The 17,606-nt window shown below is 48.5% G+C and overlaps 17 pseudogenes; all 17 read left to right on the top strand.

The window, feature by feature from the left end:
* The first annotated feature begins 1,041 nt into the window (after positions 1-1,041).
* On the top strand, positions 1,042-1,161 carry LOC130321483 (5S ribosomal RNA; annotated as a pseudogene).
* A 272-nt stretch (positions 1,162-1,433) lies between these two features.
* LOC130316662 (5S ribosomal RNA) lies at positions 1,434-1,553 on the top strand (annotated as a pseudogene).
* An 82-nt stretch (positions 1,554-1,635) lies between these two features.
* Positions 1,636-1,755, top strand: LOC130316922 (5S ribosomal RNA; annotated as a pseudogene).
* A 473-nt stretch (positions 1,756-2,228) lies between these two features.
* Positions 2,229-2,348, top strand: LOC130319692 (5S ribosomal RNA; annotated as a pseudogene).
* Positions 2,349-2,637: 289 nt separating this feature from the next.
* On the top strand, positions 2,638-2,757 carry LOC130313572 (5S ribosomal RNA; annotated as a pseudogene).
* A 1,080-nt stretch (positions 2,758-3,837) lies between these two features.
* Positions 3,838-3,957, top strand: LOC130339077 (5S ribosomal RNA; annotated as a pseudogene).
* Positions 3,958-4,229: 272 nt separating this feature from the next.
* On the top strand, positions 4,230-4,349 carry LOC130352904 (5S ribosomal RNA; annotated as a pseudogene).
* A 250-nt stretch (positions 4,350-4,599) lies between these two features.
* Positions 4,600-4,719, top strand: LOC130352903 (5S ribosomal RNA; annotated as a pseudogene).
* Positions 4,720-4,969: 250 nt separating this feature from the next.
* On the top strand, positions 4,970-5,089 carry LOC130335586 (5S ribosomal RNA; annotated as a pseudogene).
* A 277-nt stretch (positions 5,090-5,366) lies between these two features.
* On the top strand, positions 5,367-5,486 carry LOC130352601 (5S ribosomal RNA; annotated as a pseudogene).
* A 485-nt stretch (positions 5,487-5,971) lies between these two features.
* On the top strand, positions 5,972-6,091 carry LOC130352550 (5S ribosomal RNA; annotated as a pseudogene).
* A 284-nt stretch (positions 6,092-6,375) lies between these two features.
* Positions 6,376-6,495, top strand: LOC130333052 (5S ribosomal RNA; annotated as a pseudogene).
* A 1,086-nt stretch (positions 6,496-7,581) lies between these two features.
* LOC130321472 (5S ribosomal RNA) lies at positions 7,582-7,701 on the top strand (annotated as a pseudogene).
* Positions 7,702-11,127: 3,426 nt separating this feature from the next.
* LOC130352208 (5S ribosomal RNA) lies at positions 11,128-11,247 on the top strand (annotated as a pseudogene).
* Positions 11,248-11,924: 677 nt separating this feature from the next.
* Positions 11,925-12,044, top strand: LOC130346387 (5S ribosomal RNA; annotated as a pseudogene).
* Positions 12,045-12,316: 272 nt separating this feature from the next.
* Positions 12,317-12,436, top strand: LOC130324274 (5S ribosomal RNA; annotated as a pseudogene).
* A 284-nt stretch (positions 12,437-12,720) lies between these two features.
* Positions 12,721-12,840, top strand: LOC130350005 (5S ribosomal RNA; annotated as a pseudogene).
* Positions 12,841-17,606: the final 4,766 nt, after the last annotated feature.

The raw sequence follows: 17,606 nt of genomic DNA, 5'->3' as shown, positions 1-17,606 counted from the left end.
AATTTATTGATGCTTAAATCCACAGTATACAAGGTGTGAAGCTGTCGACGGTCATCCTAAGCTGAACGCGCCTGCTCTCGTCAGATCGCAGACTGGTACAGATCTTAGGGCCCGGTAAGTACCGGCATGGGACACTGGCTTGGAATCCCGGCTGCCGTTGACATTTTGCTCTGTTGCCGCCTTCCGTTCCGGTTCCGATTCCGAAAAGGATTTATTGATTCTTAAATGCACAGTATAAAGGACGAGAAGCTGTCAACGGCCATCCTAAGCTGAATGCGCCTGTTCTCGTCAGATCGCAGACTGCTACCCAGCTTCGGGCCTGGTAAGTACCAGCATGGGAGACTGGCTGGGAATCCCAGGTGCAGTTGACATTTTGCTCTGTTTCTGCTCTGATTCCGAAAATTATTTATTGATGCTTAAATCCACAGTATACAAAGTGTGAAGCTGTTAACGGCCTTCCTAAGCTGAACGCGCCTGCTCTCGTCAGATCGCAGACTGCTACCCAGCTTAGGGCCTGGTAAGTACCAGCATGGGAGACTGGCTGGGAATCCCGGGTGCAGTTGACATTTTAATCTGTTGCCGCCTTCCGCTCCGATTCGGAAAAGGATTTATTGATGCTTAAATCCACAATATACAGGGTGTGAAGCTGTCAACGGCCATCCTAAGCCTGAACGTGCCTGCTCTCCTCAGATCGCAGACCGCTGCCCGGCAGTTACCGGCATGGGAGACTGGCTGGCAATCCAAGGTGCCATTGACATTTTGTTCTGTTGCCGCCATCCTCTCCGATTAATAAAAATATTTATTGATTTTTAAATCCACAATATACAAGGCATGAATATGTCAACGGCCATCCTAAGCTGAACGCGCCTGCTCTTGTCAGATCGCAGACTGCTACCCAGCTTAGGGCCCAGTAAGTACCGGCATGGGAGACTGGCTGGGAATCCCGGGTGCAGTTGACATTTTGCTCTGTTGCCACCTTCCGTTCCGATTCCGAAAAGGATTTATTGATGCTTTAATGCACAGTATAAAGGGCATGAAGCTGTCAACGGCCATCCTAAGCTGGACGCGCCTGCTCTCGTCAGATCGCAGACTGCTACCCAGCTTAGGGCCCGGTAAGTACCAGCATGGGAGACTGGCTGGGAATCCCAGGTGTTGTTGACATTTTGCTCTTTAGCCGCCTTCCGCTCCGATTCCGAAAAGGATTTATTGATGCTTAAATCCACAGTATACAGGGTGTGAAGCCGTCTACGGCTATCCTAAGCTGAATGTGCCTGTTCTTGTCAGATCGCAGACTGCTGCCCGGCAAGAACGGGCATGGGAGACTGGCTGGCAATCCAAGGTGCTATTGACATTTTGCTCTGTTGCCGCCTTCCTCTCCGATTCCGAAAAGGATTTATTGATGCTTAAATGCACAGTATAAAATTCATGAAGCTGTCAATGGCCATCCTAAGCTGAACGCACCTGCTCTCGTCAGATCGCAGACTGCTACCCAGCTTAGGGCCCGGTAAGTACTGGCATGGGAGACTGGCTGGGAATCCCGGGTGCCGTTGACATTTTGCTCTGTAGCCGCCTTCCGCTTCGATTCCGAAAAGGATTTATTGATGCTTAAATGCACAGTATAAAAAGCATGAAGCTGTCAATGGCCATTCTAAGCTGAACGTGCCTGCTCTCGTCAGATCGCAGACTGCTACCCAGCTTAGGGCCCGGTAAGTACTGGCATGGGAGACTGGCTGGGAATCCCAGGTGCCGTTGACATTTTGCTCTATTGCTGCCTTCCGCTCCGAAAATAATTTATTGATGCTTAAATCCACAGTATACAAGGTGTGAAGCTGTCGACGGCCATCCTAAGCTTAACGCGCCTGCTCTCGTCAGATCGCAGACTGGTACAGATCTTAGGGCCCGGTAAGTACCGGCATGGGACACTGGCTGGGAATCCCGACTGCCGTTGACATTTTGCTCTGTTGCCGCCTTACGCTCCGATTCCGAAAAGGATTTATTGATGCTTAAATCCACAGTATACAGGGTGTGAAGATGTCTACGGCCATCCTAAGCTGAATGCGCCTGTTCTTGTCAGATCGCAGACTGCTACCCAGCTTCGGGCCTGGTAAGTACCCGCATGGGAGACTGGCTGGGAATCCCGGGTGCAGTTGACATTTTGCTCTGTTTCTGCTCCGATTCCGAAAATTATTTATTGATGCTTAAATCCACAGTATAGAAAGTGTGAAGATGTCAACGGCCATCCTAAGCTGAACGCGCCTGCTCTCGTCAGATCGCAGACTGCTACCCAGCTTAGGGCCCGGTAAGTACCAGCATGGGAGACTGGCTGGGAATCCCAGGTGTTGTTGACATTTTGCTCTATTGCTGCCTTCCGCTACGATTCCGAAAATAATTTATTGATGCTTAAATCCACAGTATACAAGGTGTGAAGCTGTCGACGGCCATCCTAAGCTAAACGCGCCTGCTCTCGTCAGATCGCAGACTGGTACAGATCTTAGGGCCCGGTAAGTACCGGCATGGGACACTGGCTGGGAATCCCGGCTGCCGTTGACATTTTGCTCTGTTGCCGCCTTCCGTTCCGTTCCGATTCCGAAAAGGATTTATTGATTGTTAAATGCACAGTATAAAGGACGAGAAGCTGTCAACGGCCATCCTAAGCTGAACGCGCCTGCTCTCGTCAGATCGCAGACTGCTACCCAGCTTAGGGCCCGGTAAGTACCAGCATGGGAGACTGGCTGGGAATCCCAGGTGTCGTTGACATTTTGCTCTGTTGCCGCCTTCCGCTCCGATTCCGAAAAGGATTTATTGATGCTTAAATCCACAGTATACAAGGTGTGAAGCTGTCGACGGCCATCCTAAGCCTAACGCGCCTGCTCTCGTCAGATCGCAGACTGGTACAGATCTTAGGGCCCGGTAAGTACCGGCATGGGACACTGGCTGGGAATCCCGGCTGCCGTTGACATTTTGCTCTGTTGCCGCCTTATGCTCCGATTCCGAAAAGGATTTATTGATGCTTAAATCAACAGTATACAGGGTGTGAAGATGTCTACGGCCATCCTAAGCTGAATGCGCCTGTTCTCGTCAGATCGCAGACTGCTACCCAGCTTCGGGCCTGGTAAGTACCAGCATGGGAGACTGGCTGGGAATCCCGGGTGCAGTTGACATTTTGCTCTTTTTTCTGCTCCGATTCCGAAAATTATTTATTGATGCTTAAATCCACAGTATACAAAGTATAAAGCTGTCAACGGCCATCCTAAGCTGAACGCGCCTGCTCTTGTCAGATCGCAGACTGCTACCCAGCTTAGGGCCTGGTAAGTACCAGCATGGGAGACTGGCTGGGAATCTCAGGTGTTGTTGACATTTTGCTCTGTAGCTCTGTAGACATTTTGCTTCGATTCCGAAAAGGATTTATTGATGCTTAAATCCACAATATACAGGGTGTGAAGCCGTCTACGGCTATCCTAAGCTGAATGCGCCTGTTCTTGTCAGATCGCAGACTGCTTCCCGGCAGATAGCGGCATGGGAGACTGGCTGGCAATCCAAGGTGCCATTGACATTTTGCTCTGTTGCCGCCTTCCTCTCCGATTAATAAAAATATTTATTGATGCTTAAATCCATAGTATACAAGGCGTGAAGCTGTCAACGGCCATCCTAAGCTGAATGCGCCTTCTTTCGTCAGATCGCAGACTGCTACCCAGCTTAGGGTCCAGTAAGTACCGGCATGGGAGACTGGCTGGGAATCCCGGGTGCAGTTGACATTTTGCTCTGTTGCCGCCTTCCGCTCCGATTCGGAAAAGGATTTATTGATGCTTAAATGCACAGTATAATGGGCGTGAAGCTGTCAACGGCCATCCTAAGCTGAACGCGCCTGCTCTCGTCAGATCGCAGACTGCTACCCAGCTTTGGGCTCGGTAAGTACCAGCATGGGAGACTGGCTGGGAATCCCAGGTGTTGTTGACATTTTGCTCTGTAGCTGCCTTCCGCTCCGATTCCGAAAAGGATTTATTGATGCTTAAATCCACAGTATACAGGGTGTGAAGCCGTCTACGGCTATCCTAAGCTGAATGTGCCTGTTCTTGTCAGATCGCAGACTGCTGCCCGGCAAGTACGGGCATGGGAGACTGGCTGGCAATCCAAGGTGCTATTGACATTTTGCTCTGTTGCCGCCTTCCTCTCCGATTCCGAAAAGGATTTATTGATGCTTAAATGCACAGTATAAAAAGCATGAAGCTGTCAATGGCCATCCTAAGCTGAACGCGCCTGCTCTCGTCAGATCACAGATTGCTACCCAGCTTAGGGCCCGGTAAGTACTGGCATGGGAGACTGGCTGGGAATCCCGGGTGCCGTTGACATTTTGCTTTATTGATGCTTAAATCCACAGTATACAAGGTGTGAAGCTGTCGACGGCCATCCTAAGCTTAACGCGCCTGCTCTTGTCAGATCGCAGACTGGTACAGATCTTAGGGCCCGGTAAGTACCGGCATGGGACACTGGCTGGGAATCCCGGCTGCCGTTGACATTTTGCTCTGTTGCCGCCTTCCGTTTCCGATTCCGAAAAGGATTTATTGATGCTTAAATGCACAGTATAAAAAGCATGAAGCTGTCAATGGCCATCCTAAGCTGAACGCGCCTGCTCTCGTCAGATCACAGATTGCTACCCAGCTTAGGGCCCGGTAAGTACTGGCATGGGAGACTGGCTGGGAATCCCGGGTGCCGTTGACATTTTGCTTTATTGATGCTTAAATCCACAGTATACAAGGTGTGAAGCTGTCGACGGCCATCCTAAGCTTAACGCGCCTGCTCTTGTCAGATCGCAGACTGGTACAGATCTTAGGGCCCGGTAAGTACCGGCATGGGACACTGGCTGGGAATCCCGGCTGCCGTTGACATTTTGCTCTGTTGCCGCCTTCCGTTTCCGATTCCGAAAAGGATTTATTGATGCTTAAATGCACAGTATAAAGGGCACGAAGCTGTCAACGGCCATCCTAAGCTGAACGTGCCTGCTCTCGTCAGATCGCAGACTGCTACCCAGCTTAGGGCCCGGAAAGTACCAGCATGGGAGACTGGCTGGGAATCCCAGGTGTCGTTGACATTTTGCTCTGTTGCCGCCTACCGCTCCGATTCCGAAAAGGATTTATTGATGCTTAAATCCACAGTATACAGGGTGTGAAGTTGTCTACGACCATCCTAAGCTGAATGCGCCTGTTCTCGTCAGATCGCAGACTCCTACCCAGCTTTGGGCCTGGTAAGTACCAGCATGGGAGACTGGCTGGGAATCCCGGGTGCAGTTGACATTTTGCTCTGTTTCTGCTCCGATTCCGAAAATTATTTATTGATGCTTAAATCCACAGTATACAAAGTGTGAAGCTGTCAACGGCCATCCTAAGCTGAACGCGCCTGCTCTCGTCAGATCGCAGACTGCTACCCAGCTTAGGGCCCGGTAAGTACCAGCATGGGAGACTGGCTGGGAATCCCGGGTGCAGTTGACATTTTGCTCTGTTGCCGCCTTCCGCTCCGATTCGGTAAATTATTTATTGATGCTTAAATGCACAGTATAAAGGGCGTGAAGCTGTCAACGGCCATCCTAAGCTGAACGCGCCTGCTCTCGTCAGATCGCAGACTGCTACCCAGCTTAGGCCCGGTAAGTACCAGCATGGGAGACTGGCTGGGAATCCCAGGTGTTGTTGACATTTTGCTCTGTAGCCGCCTTCCGCTCCGATTCCGAAAAGGATTTATTGATGCTTAAATCCACAGTATACAAGGTGTGAAGCTGTCGACGGCCATCCTAAGCTTAACTCGCCTGCTCTCGTCAGATCGCAGACTGGTACAGATTTTAGGGCCCGGTAAGTACCGGCATGAGACACTGGCTGGGAATCCCGGCTGCTGTTGACATTTTGCTCTGTTGCCGCCTTCCGTTCCGATGTCGAAAAGGATTTATTGATGCTTAAATGCACAGTATAAAGGGCGAGAAGCTGTCAACGGCCATCCTAAGCTGAACGCGCCTGCTCTCGTCAGATCGCAGACTGCTACCCAGCTTAGGGCCCGGTAAGTACTGGCATGGGAGACTGGCTGGGAATCCCAGGTGCCGTTGACATTTTGCTCTATTGCTGCCCTCCGATTCGATTCCGAAAATAATTTATTGATGCTTAAATCCACAGTATACAAGGTGTGAAGCTGTCGACGGCCATCCTAAGCTTAACGCGCCAGCTCTCGTCAGATCGCAGACTGGTACAGATCTTAGGGCCCGGTAAGTACCGGCATGGGACACTGGCTGGGAATCCCGGCTGCCGTTGACATTTTGCTCTGTTGCCGCCTTCCACTCCGATTCCGAAAAGGATTTATTGATGCTTAAATCCACAGTATACAAGGCGTGAAGATGTCAACGGCCATCCTAAGCTGAACGCGCCTGCTCTCGTCAGATCGCAGACTGCTACGCAGCTTAGGGCCCAGTAAGTACCGGCATGGGAGACTGGCTGGGAATCCCGGGTGCCGTTGCCATTTTGCTCTATTGCTGCCTTCCGCTCCGATTCCGAAAAGAATTTATTGATGCTTAAATCCACAGTATACAAGGTGTGAAGCTGTCGACGGTCATCCTAAGCTGAACGCGCCTGCTCTCGTCAGATCGCAGACTGGTACAGATCTTAGGGCCCGGTAAGTACCGGCATGGGACACTGGCTTGGAATCCCGGCTGCCGTTGACATTTTGCTCTGTTGCCGCCTTCCGTTCCGGTTCCGGTTCCGATTCCGAAAAGGATTTATTGATTCTTAAATGCACAGTATAAAGGACGAGAAGCTGTCAACGGCCATCCTAAGCTGAATGCGCCTGTTCTCGTCAGATCGCAGACTGCTACCCAGCTTCGGGCCTGGTAAGTACCAGCATGGGAGACTGGCTGGGAATCCCAGGTGCAGTTGACATTTTGCTCTGTTTCTGCTCTGATTCCGAAAATTATTTATTGATGCTTAAATCCACAGTATACAAAGTGTGAAGCTGTTAACGGCCTTCCTAAGCTGAACGCGCCTGCTCTCGTCAGATCGCAGACTGCTACCCAGCTTAGGGCCTGGTAAGTACCAGCATGGGAGACTGGCTGGGAATCCCGGGTGCAGTTGACATTTTAATCTGTTGCCGCCTTCCGCTCCGATTCGGAAAAGGATTTATTGATGCTTAAATCCACAATATACAGGGTGTGAAGCTGTCAACGGCCATCCTAAGCCTGAACGTGCCTGCTCTCCTCAGATCGCAGACCGCTGCCCGGCAGTTACCGGCATGGGAGACTGGCTGGCAATCCAAGGTGCCATTGACATTTTGTTCTGTTGCCGCCATCCTCTCCGATTAATAAAAATATTTATTGATTTTTAAATCCACAATATACAAGGCATGAATATGTCAACGGCCATCCTAAGCTGAACGCGCCTGCTCTTGTCAGATCGCAGACTGCTACCCAGCTTAGGGCCCAGTAAGTACCGGCATGGGAGACTGGCTGGGAATCCCGGGTGCAGTTGACATTTTGCTCTGTTGCCACCTTCCGTTCCGATTCCGAAAAGGATTTATTGATGCTTTAATGCACAGTATAAAGGGCATGAAGCTGTCAACGGCCATCCTAAGCTGGACGCGCCTGCTCTCGTCAGATCGCAGACTGCTACCCAGCTTAGGGCCCGGTAAGTACCAGCATGGGAGACTGGCTGGGAATCCCAGGTGTTGTTGACATTTTGCTCTTTAGCCGCCTTCCGCTCCGATTCCGAAAAGGATTTATTGATGCTTAAATCCACAGTATACAGGGTGTGAAGCCGTCTACGGCTATCCTAAGCTGAATGTGCCTGTTCTTGTCAGATCGCAGACTGCTGCCCGGCAAGAACGGGCATGGGAGACTGGCTGGCAATCCAAGGTGCTATTGACATTTTGCTCTGTTGCCGCCTTCCTCTCCGATTCCGAAAAGGATTTATTGATGCTTAAATGCACAGTATAAAATTCATGAAGCTGTCAATGGCCATCCTAAGCTGAACGCACCTGCTCTCGTCAGATCGCAGACTGCTACCCAGCTTAGGGCCCGGTAAGTACTGGCATGGGACACTGGCTGGGAATCCCGGCTGCCGTTGACATTTTGCTCTGTTGCCGCCTTCCACTCCGATTCCGAAAAGGATTTATTGATGCTTATATGCACAGTATACAGGGTGTGAAGATGTCTACGGCCATCCTAAGCTGAATGCGCCTGTTCTCGTCAGATCGCAGACTGCTTCCCAGCTTCGGGCCTGGTAAGTACCAGCATGGGATACTGGCTGGGAATCCCGGGTGCAGTTGACATTTTGCTCTGTTTCTGCTCCGATTCCGAAAATTATTTATTGATGCTTAAATCCACAGTATACAAAGTGTGAAGCTGTCAACGGCCATCCTAAGCTGAACGTGCCTGCTCTCGTCAGATCGCAGACTGCTACCCAGCTTAGGGCCCGTTAAGTACCAGCATGGGAGACTGGCTGGGAATCCCAGGTGTTGTTGACATTTTGCTCTGTAGCCGCCTTCCGCTTCGATTCCGAAAATGATTTATTGATGCTTAAATCCACAGTATACAGGGTGTGAAGCCGTCTACGGCTATCCTAAGCTGAATGTGCCTGTTCTTGTCAGATCGCAGACTGCTGCCCGGCAAGTACGGGCATGGGAGACTGGCTGGCAATCCAAGATGCTATTGACATTTTGCTCTGTTGCCGCCTTCCTCTCCGATTCCGAAAAGGATTTATTGATGCTTAAATGCACAGTATAAAAAGCATGAAGCTGTCAATGGCCATCGTAAGCTGAACGCGCCTGCTCTCGTCAGATCGCAGACTGCTACCCAGCTTAGGGCCCGGTAAGTACTGGCAGTGGAGACTGGCTGGGAATCCCAGGTGCCGTTGACATTTTGCTCTATTGCTGCCTTCCGCTCCGATTCCGAAAAGAATTTATTGATGCTTAAATCCACAGTATACAAGGTGTGAAGCTGTCGACGGCCATCCTAAGCTTAATGCGCCAGCTCTCATCAGATCGCAGACTGGTACAGATCTTAGGGCCCGGTAAGTACCGGCATGGGACACTGGCTGGGAATCCCGGCTGCCGTTGACATTTTGCTCTGTTGCCGCCTTCTGTTCCGATTCCGAAAAGGATTTATTGATGCTTAAATGCACAGTATAAAGGGCGACAAGCTGTCAACGGCCATCCTAAGCTGAACGCGCCAGCTCTCGTCAGATCGTAGACTGCTACCCAGCTTAGGGCCCGGTAAGTACCAGCATGGGAGACTGGCTGGGAATCCCAGGTGTCGTTGACATTTTGCTCTGTTGCCGCCTTACGCTCCGATTCCGAAAAGGATTTATTGATGCTTAAATCCACAGTATACAGGGTGTGAAGATGTCTACGGCCATCCTAAGCTGAATGCGCCTGTTCTCGTCAGATCGCAGACTGGTACAGATCTTAGGGCCCGGTAAGTACCGGCATGGGACACTGGCTGGGAATCCCGGCTGCCGTTGACATTTTGCTCTGTTGCCGCCTTCCGTTCCGATTCCGAAAAGGATTTACTGATGCTTAAATGCACAGTATACAAGGTGTGAAGCTGTCAACGGCCATCCTAAGCTGAACGCGCCTGCTCTCATCAGATCGCAGACTGCTACCCAGCTTAGGGCCCGGTAAGTACCAGCATGGGAGACTGGCTAGAATCCCAGGTGTCGTTGCCGCCTTCTGCTCCGATGCCGAAAAGGATTTATTGATGCTTAAATCCACAGTATACAGGGTGTGAAGATGTCTACGGCCATCCTAAGCTGTATGCGCCTGTTCTCGTCAGATCGCAGACCGCTACCCAGCTTCGGGTCTGGTAAGTACCAGCATGGGAGACTGGCTGGGAATCCCGGGTGCAGTTGACATTTTGCTCTGTTTCTGCTCCGATTCCGAAAATTATTTATTGATGCTTAAATCCACAGTATACAAAGTGTGATGCTGTCAACGGCCATCCTAAGCTGAACGCGCCTGCTCTCGTCAGATGACAGACTGCTACCCAGCTTAGGGCCTGGTAAGTACCAGTATGGGAGACTGGCTGGGAATCCCGGGTGCAGTTGACAATTTAATCTGTTGCCGCCTTCCGCTCCGATTCGGAAAATAATTTATTGATGCTTAAATCCACAATATACAGGGTGTGAAGCTGTCAACGGCCATCCTAAGCCTGAACGTGCCTGCTCTCCTCAGATCGCAGACTGCTGCCCGGCAGTTACCGGCATTGGAAACTGGCTGGCAATCCAAGGTGCCATTGACATTTTGCTCTGTTGCCGCCTTCCTCTCCGATTAATAAAAATATTTATTGATGCTTAAATCCACAGTATACAAAGTGTGATGCTGTCAACGGCCATCCTAAGCTGAACGCGCCTGCTCTCGTCAGATCGCAGACTGCTACCCAGCTTAGGGCCCAGTAAGTACCGGCATGGGAGACTGGCTGGGAATCCCGGGTGCAGTTGACATTTTGCTCTGTTGCCGCCTTCCGTTCCGATTCCGAAAAGGATTTATTGATGCTTAAATGCACAGTATAAAAAGCATGAAGCTGTCAATGGCCATCCTAAGCTGAACGCGCCTGCTCTCGCCAGATCGCAGACTGCTACCCAGCTTAGGGCCCGGTAAGTACTGGCATGGGAGACTGGCTGGGAATTCCGGGTGCAGTTGACATTTTAATCTGTTGCCGCCTTCCGCTCCGATTCGGAAAAGGATTTATTGATGCTTAAATGCACAGTATAAAGGGTGTGAAGCTGTCAACGGCCATCCTAAGCTGAACGCGCCTGCTCTCGTCAGATCGCAGACTGCTGCCCGGCAAGTACGGGCATGGGAGACTGGCTGGGAATCCCAGGTGTTGTTGACATTTTGCTCTTTAGCCGCCTTCCGCTCCGATTCCGAAAAGGATTTATTGATGCTTAAATCCACAGTATACAGGGTGTGAAGCCGTCTACGGCTATCCTAAGCTGAATGTGCCTGTTCTTGTCAGATCGCAGACTGCTGCCCGGCAAGTACGGGCATGGGAGACTGGCTGGCAATCCAAGGTGCTATTGACATTTTGCTCTGTTGCCGCCTTCCTCTCCTATTCCGAAAAGGATTTATTGATGCTTCAATGCACAGTGTAAAAATCATGAAGCTGTCAATGGCCATCCTAAGCTGAACGCGCCTGCTCTCGTCAGATCGCAGACTGCTACCCAGCTTAGGGCCCAGTAAGTACTGGCATGGGAGACTTGCTGGGAATCCCGGGTGCCGTTGACATTTTGCTCTATTGCTGCCTTCCGCTCCGATTCCGAAAATAATTTATTGATGCTTAAATCCACAGTATACAAGGTGTGAAGCTGTCGACGGCCATCCTAAGCTTAACGTGCCTGCTCTCGTCAGATCGCAGACTGGTACAGATCTTAGGGCCCGGTAAGTACCGGCATGGGACACTGGCTGGGAATCCCGGCTGCCGTTGACATTTTGCTCTGTTGCCGCCTTCCGTTCCGATTCCGAAAAGGATTTATTGATGCTTAAATCCACAATACACAGGGTGTGAAGCTGTCAACGGCCATCCTAAGCCTGAACGTGCCTGCTCTCCTCAGATTGCAGGCTGCTGCCCGGCAGTTACCGGCATGGGAGACTGGCTGGCAATCCAAGGTGCCATTGACATTTTGCTCTGTTGCCGCCATCCTCTCCGATTAATAAAAATATTTATTGATGCTTAAATCCACAATATACAAGGCATGAAGATGTCAACGGCCATCCTAAGCTGAACGCGCCTGCTCTTGTCAGATCGCAGACTGCTACCCAGCTTAGGGCCCAGTAAGTACCGGCATGGGAGACTGGCTGGGAATCCCGGGTGCAGTTGACATTTTGCTCTGTTGCCACCTTCCGTTCTGATTCCGAAAAGAATTTATTGATGCTTAAATGCACAGTATAAAGGGCGTGAAGCTGTCAACGGCCATCCTAAGCTGAACGTGCCTGCTCTCGTCAGATCGCAGACTGCTACCCAGCTTAGGGCCCGGTAAGTACCAGCATGGGAGACTGGCTGGGAATCCCAGGTGTTGTTGACATTTTGCTCTTTAGCCGCCTTCCGCTCCGATTCCGAAAAGGATTTATTGATGCTTAAATCCACAGTATACAGGGTGTGAAGCCGTCCACGGCTAACCTAAGCTGAATGTGCCTGTTCTTGTCAGATCGCAGACTGCTGCCCGGCAAGAACGGGCATGGGAGACTGGCTGGCAATCCAAGGTGCTATTGACATTTTGCTCTGTTGCCGCCTTCCTCTCCGATTCCGAAAAGGATTAATTGATGCTTAAATGCACAGTATAAAATTCATGAAGCTGTAAATGGCCATCCTAAGCTGAACGCACCTGCTCTCGTCAGAACGCAGACTGCTACCCAGCTTAGGGCCCGATAAGTACTGGCATGGGAGACTGGCTGGGAATCCCGGGTGCCGTTGACATTTTGCTCTATTGCTGCCTTCCGCTCCGATTCCGAAAAGAATTTATTGATGCTTAAATCCACAGTATACAAGGTGTGAAGCTGTCGACGGCCATCCTAAGCTTAACGCGCCTGCTTTCGTCAGATCGCAGACTGGTACAGATCTTAGGGCCCGGTAAGTACCGGCATGGGACACTGGCTGGGAATCCCGGCTGCCGTTGACATTTTGCTCTGTTGCCGCCTTCCGTTCCGATTCCGAAAAGGATTTATTGATGCTTAAATGCACAGTATACAAAGTGTGAAGCTGTCAACGGCCATCCTAAGCTGAACGCGCCTGCTCTCGTCAGATCGCAGACTGCTACCCAGCTTAGGGCCTGGTAAGTACCAGCATGGGAGACTGGCTGGGAATCCCGGGTGCAGTTGACATTTTAATCTGTTGCCGCCTTCCGCTCCGATTCGGAAAAGGATTTATTGATGCTTAAATCCACAATATACAGGGTGTGAAGCTGTCAACGGCCATCCTAAGCCTGAATGTGCCTGCTCTCCTCAGATCGCAGACTGCTGCCCGGCAGATACCGGCATGGGAGACTGGCTGGCAATCCAAGGTGCCATTGACATTTTGCTCTGTTGCCGCCTTCTTCTCCGATTAATAAAAATATTTATTGATGCTTAAATCCACAATATACAAGGCGTAAAGAAGTCAACGGCCATCCTAAGCTGAACGCGCCTGCTCTCGTCAGATCACAGACTGCTACCCAGCTTAGGGCCCAGTAAGTACCGGCATGGGAGACTGGCTAGGAATCCAGGGTGCAGTTGACATTTTGCTCTGTTGCCGCCTTCCGCTCCGATTCGGAAAAGGATTTATTGATGCTTAAATGCACAGTATAAAGGGCATGAAGCTGTCAACGGCCACCCTAAGCTGAAGACCTGTAGAAAGAAAAAAGGAGAGACCAGAGGGAGGCGCCTCGTGTGATACCGTATGGGAATGGAATATTACAGCAGTTTGTGGTCAAAATGAATGACCCCTAGGTAGTGGCTGCTCACCTGAGAGCAAGTCAGAACTTGCATATCAACCCACAGTGGGGTTACAAAAGTTCACGGAGTACTGGAACCGCTGCTAAGCCGGAGGTCACAGGAAAAGGAGGAAGACCAATCCTGATAGAGCTTGTGATATGGAAGTTGAGAAAAAGACCTCTTAAAGGCGCTGCAGACTCCAATGGAATAAAACCGAAGCCAGAGATGTAGCAATGGTACAAAACACTGGGAGGTTTATTGCAATAGATAAAACAATAAAGTGGATTACGCGTTTCGGGGGAGCCACCCCCTTCTTCAGATCAGAATACATGCAGTGAGATATGCAGAGTTTAAATATGTACAAAATGGGCGCCAACCACTTAAGTGGGAGGAGCCAAACATGTTTATGTCACATGATGCAAAAAACAGAATATAATAAATGAGTCTAAAAAAACATCCAGTATACATTTAACAATTGTATCAGACCGTTGTGAATATAAAATCACAAAAGCCATCTTAATAATACAGTAAGGAATGTAAAACAGGCATACAGAACATCGATCTCCGTTGGCAGTGTCCGGACCGTCAAAGGTAAACATCCGGCGCATGCTGGATGAGCCGATGCTAATACCAGATGTAAACATCCGGACAATGCCGCGGTCCGGATGCTGTCACAGACGCCACCCCCTTACACGCACCAGTATTGTTGATAAACAAATACTATGGTCACGGGCATCGGGCCGGACGTCATAGGACCAAAAACAGCCAACGAATACAAGGGCCACAGATGCGTTACTATGAGACGATCGTCACGTGACCGGAATGAACCAGTAGGTGTTCAGAGACAACGGAATTGACCGAAATTGAGCTGTCAGAGGTAATTTGGAAGAAGGTAAGATAATGTAGTGAAACTAATGGAAGTGCAAAGATGCATAAAATCAATATATAATGAATGGAAGAAAATAGACTACTAGACATATATGCCATATAAATGGGGAAGTTGAAAAATTCAAAGTATGCGCAAATTTGGCATATAAACATACATGTGTGAATGAATGGATCATGTAGTGCTCACACCGATTTTTCTGGTGTAGCGCCCTCATGGAATATTAGACTGTGGTACTCATAGGGTTAGAATAAGCAAAAAAGCCCAATTAAAAAGAAATATGTTAAACAAGGTAAAAGATTAAAGCCAAATAGAGACCAACATATATCACTACGTATGGATGATATATGTCCTGGCGTTCTAAAACTATAATAGAGAAATATATATAAAAATGTATAGATATATAATATCCCTTAGTGCGGATTATTATAAGCTAAAAACACAAAGTGATATGTAAAACAAAACATGTCCGATCTGGGATAAGAAGGTGTGTGAAAAAAATATAATTATTTATAAGATATATTAAATGTTTAAAATATTCAAAAATTTTTTAAAAATAGTAATAATAATATTCTTAATTTAGCGTATTACAGATTACATTCTATCATTTCGTTCAGACCTCTGGGTGTTAGGGTGCCCAGGGTGTGAATCCAGAAATTTTCCCTCCTCCTTAACGTATTGAATCTCTGGTTCACACTCTTTGTAATCTGTTCAATGGGGGTAGCCAAAATACAATTGAAATCCCCACTGTGTTTCTCAGTCAGATGTCGAGAAACACTGTGTAGGAGAAAACCATGAGCTGTATTGCTCCGATGTTTATTGAGGCGTTCCCTAAAACATCTGATCGTCCTTCCCACGTATTGCAAGCCACAAGGGCACTGCAATACATATACAATGTATTGAGATCCACAGTTCAACAATGATTTTATGGGGAAAGTATCCCCCGTAGTAGTGGAGGTAAAGGTTTTGCATTTATGTGCAATATTGGAACAGCATTTACACCGTGCCAAACCACAACGGTAGCTCCCTATAGTGTCAAGAAAGGTGGAGGAAAATGTAATCTGAGATTTCAGCTTACTGGGAGCTACCAGATTACGCAAGGTACGAGCTCTACGAAATGTGATGGGAGGTTTAGATGGAAGAAGGCTGTTGAGATGGGGGTCTGCGGTTAAGATGGACCAATGCTTGGTTAGAATCTTTCTGATGTCTTGGTGTTCTCTACTGTAAGTAGTTATGAAATTTGTAGAACGATTAGTGATGCTAGTAGATGCAACATCCGCCTTGGGAAGTAGACATTTAGCTTGATCGAGAGAGAGAGCTCTACTAAAAGAAGATTGCACAAGGGAGGTAGGATAGCCCTTCGCTTTGAACCTGGCTTTTAGAATATTACTCTGAGAAATAAAATCCTCCTCCCTTGTGCAATTTCTCCTTATTCTTTTAAATTGCCCAAAAGGTACATTAACCAGCCACTTTTTGAAATGGCTACTATCAAAATTGAGGTAACTATTACTGTCAACTGGCTTGAAGTATGTTTTTGTAAAAATTGACGTATCATCATGGGAAACCAAAACGTCTAGAAACTCAGCATGATTGGTGTAAACTGACTGTGTAAACCGTAGAGACCAATCATTGGTATTAAGATATGAAAGATACTCATCCAGTGCAGACCTATCGCCCTTCCAGATTATGAATATATCGTCGATGTATCTCCGATAGTATATACAGTTGATAAACAAAGGGTGTGTGTAAACAAAACGTTCCTCGAATAGCCCCACAAATAAATTTGCGAAGCTAGGGGCTACCTTTGACCCCATGGCAGTGCCTGTATGTTGCATGTACAGTTGGCCCAGAAATTCAAAATAATTGTGTGTTAAAATGAAATTGAGCCCTTGTAGAATAAAATCTACCTGGGCTGCGGGCATATTGGGGTCATTGGAGATGAAATGTGCAACGGCTTTGATACCTGCTTGATGTTCAATCACTGTGTATAAAGATGCAATATCCATTGTAACAAAAAGATAATCTGTAGACCATGGAACTTCCAAAATGGATTTGATGAACTCTGTGGTGTCTTTAAGATGTGATTTGAGATTGGTGACATGGTTCTGTAGAAGTAGGTCAATATAGTGAGCAAGGTGTGAGGACAGGGAATTGATTCCTGAAATTATGGGTCTGCCGGGGGGATTAGTGATGTTTTTGTGGATTTTGGGTAGATAGTAGAATAATGGCAGGGCAGGTTCCTCAATGAGTATGAAGTCCCTCTCAGACTTGGATAGAATGCCTTGGGAGACACCAGACTCAACCAATAGTAACAATTCCTTACAAAATTGCTTCGTAGGATTGTGTGAGATGGGACGATAGTACATGCTATCTGACAGGAGTCTGTGAGCCTCTGTGATATAGTCATCCCTATTGAGTATGACTATCCCGCCCCCCTTATCGGCAGGGCGGATAATGATAGATTTGTTATCAGAAAGCGATTTTATCGCTATACTTTCGACATGTGTAAGATTAGAAGAATATTTCTTTGTGGTGTCCTTGGTCAGTCTATCAAAGTCTGTTTGGACTAGATTAGAGAAAGTGTCTATAAAGTGGCCTTTCGCATGAACGGGATAAAAAGAAGATTTAGGACGAAGCTCTGTATGTATAGGTGGAGGTGTCATGTCAGAGTCCTGACTGGCAGTGATAGCGGATGAAGAGCCATCATGCTCTTTAAGAGAGAAAAATCTCTTAATGGTGATTTTTCGTATGAAATTATTTAGATCCATGAACAGGTCGAAGTTGTTTGATTTCGAAGTGGGGCAAAAAGAGAGCCCTTTTTCAAGGACCCTTTGTTGTACCTCATCCAACACATATGTGGAGAGGTTAAATATTTTGACTAGGTTCATGTTTTTCTTAGTATATGTTCTTTGAGTTTCTTTTCTCTCCCTGACTGCACGTCCTCCTCTGCATCCCCTCTTTCTCGGTTTTTCCCTAAGCTGAACGCGCCTGCTCTCGTCAGATCGCAGAATGCTACCCAGCTTAGGGTCCGGTAAGTACCAGCATGGGAGACTGGTTGGGAATCCCAGGTGTTGTTGACATTTTGCTCTGTAGCCGCCTTGCGTTCCGATTCCGAAAAGGATTTATTGATGCTTAAATCCACAGTATAAAGGGTGAGAAGCCGTCTACGGCTATCCTAAGCTGAATGTGCCTGTTCTTGTCAGATCGCAGACTGCTGCCCGGCAAGTACGGGCATGGGAGACTGGCTGGCAATCCAAGGTGCTATTGACATTTTGCTCTGTTGCCGCCTTCC

The sequence above is a fragment of the Hyla sarda genome, chromosome 1 (assembly GCF_029499605.1).
Source record: "Hyla sarda isolate aHylSar1 chromosome 1, aHylSar1.hap1, whole genome shotgun sequence".
NCBI classification, from domain to species: Eukaryota; Metazoa; Chordata; class Amphibia; order Anura; family Hylidae; genus Hyla; species Hyla sarda.
Note: the sequence above shows the minus strand (reverse complement) of the source record. Positions and strands in the feature narration are given on the sequence as shown.